This window comes from Cimex lectularius, unplaced genomic scaffold (assembly GCF_000648675.2).
Source record: "Cimex lectularius strain Harlan isolate CLEC.00 unplaced genomic scaffold, Clec_2.1 scaffold81, whole genome shotgun sequence".
Taxonomy (NCBI): domain Eukaryota; kingdom Metazoa; phylum Arthropoda; class Insecta; order Hemiptera; family Cimicidae; genus Cimex; species Cimex lectularius.
The window spans coordinates 784184-786006 of NW_019392692.1; positions in this window are offsets into that span (position 1 = coordinate 784184).

The following is a 1823-nucleotide window of genomic DNA, read 5'->3' on the forward strand; positions in this document are numbered from 1 at the left end:
AGGGGTCCGACCACTTCGCAATACTTCCTCGAATCAACCTGTCAAAGAAAATGCCAAGAACAAGGCTGGAATCGAACCCATTATAGTAACTTGTTATTACTTGTTGTTTTCCCAAATGGATTATTTACAATAATTTTTCAGTAGAGAAGCAAAAATACACTGACATATTTTCATACGGAATCTCAAGTTGTAGACGATTAGTACAATGTTGAATATTTTGAAATAATAATAATTGAAATAGGTTCGCTCTATTACCTCTATTCTATGTAAAATGAATATTTTCAGAAAGTCTTCCGTTATCATATAGGCAAATATAATTAATTAGCCAAAATTATACGCAAGACTACATGATCATCCATTACTAGCGCCTACATAAAATACTTGCTGCTAACAAATAGTTATCTCTATACTAAACTACTGTTAGGTTGGTTTTTGTTATTACGACGTTATTTCTTAAATTACCATGAATGATGTAATATATTGGTTTTTTTATACTACATTATTTATAATTTATGTTAGTGTTAAAGTAATAAGTAATAGCATTTATTAGATAAATGTAATACCCTGCTTAATCAGTATACAGGGTGAGTCATTTTTTGACGCACCATTGGAAAATCAACGTGGGTGCGTTTAAATCTGACTCGAGGCTTATTTCCTTTGATTTGATACGTTAATAAAAGAAAGTGAGTCAATTTTCGGTGCACCATAGCAAAATGAACGTTGATGCGTCTAATTATGATTCGGTACATTTTATTTTGTTAGTCTCGTACCAAAAAATAGGCGAGTCACTTTTCAACGCACCATTCATTACAAATTAGTTTTAGTAGGTTGGAAGGAAAATAAACAAAACCAATATTATTAAAACGTTATTCAAACACAATGTAAAAAAAAATTCTTCACAAATTCATTTGATTAAGGTTTAAGAGTATTTTTTCGTCCGATCATCGTTTTACGATAGACTAGGCTACTGTGTTGCAGCAAATGGAGGTCTGTTACAACAATTATTATAATTTTTATTTAGAAATCGTGAGATGCGGTCTGGTGTGATGTAGGTTTCAGAAAAACATTTTCTTTATCGTGCCAACGTTTCGATCTTTATTGAGATCATTTTCAGGGCCTGGAATTTACAAACATTGTTTACATATAACAATTACATTTTGGATGTGGAAAAGTGAATTTATACAATGCAAAATATATTTTGTATATATTCAATCAAAGTATTTCTACTCACTCAAAGTGTTTGTCTTCTGATTGAGTAGACTTACTGACTTACAATGTTTGTAAATCCCAGGCCCTGAAGATGATCTCAATAAAGATCGAAACGTTGGCACGATAAAGAAAATGTTTTTCTGAAACCTACATCACACCAGACCGCATCTCACGATTTCTAAATAAATATCGATTAACGGTCACTAATCACCACACAATTATTATAATGATTTTGAACATTTTTGGTTTGCTAACAAAGGAGATTGTTACATTTATTTGATTTTTTCTTACTTTACCAGAAAAAAGGAGATTGTTACATTTATTTAATTTTTTTACTTTACCAGAAAAAAATACTCTTAAACCTTAATCAAATTAATTCTTGAAGAATTTTTTTTTAATTTTTACATTGTGTTTGAATAATGTTTTAATAATATTGGTTTTCTTTATTTTCCTTCCAACCTACTAAAACTAATTTGTAACGAATGGTGCGTCGAAAAATGACTCGCCTATTTCTTGGTACGAGACTAACAAAATAAAATGTGCCGAGTCATAATTAGACGCACCAACGTTCATTTTCCTACGGTGCACCGAAAATTGACTCACTTCCTATTTTT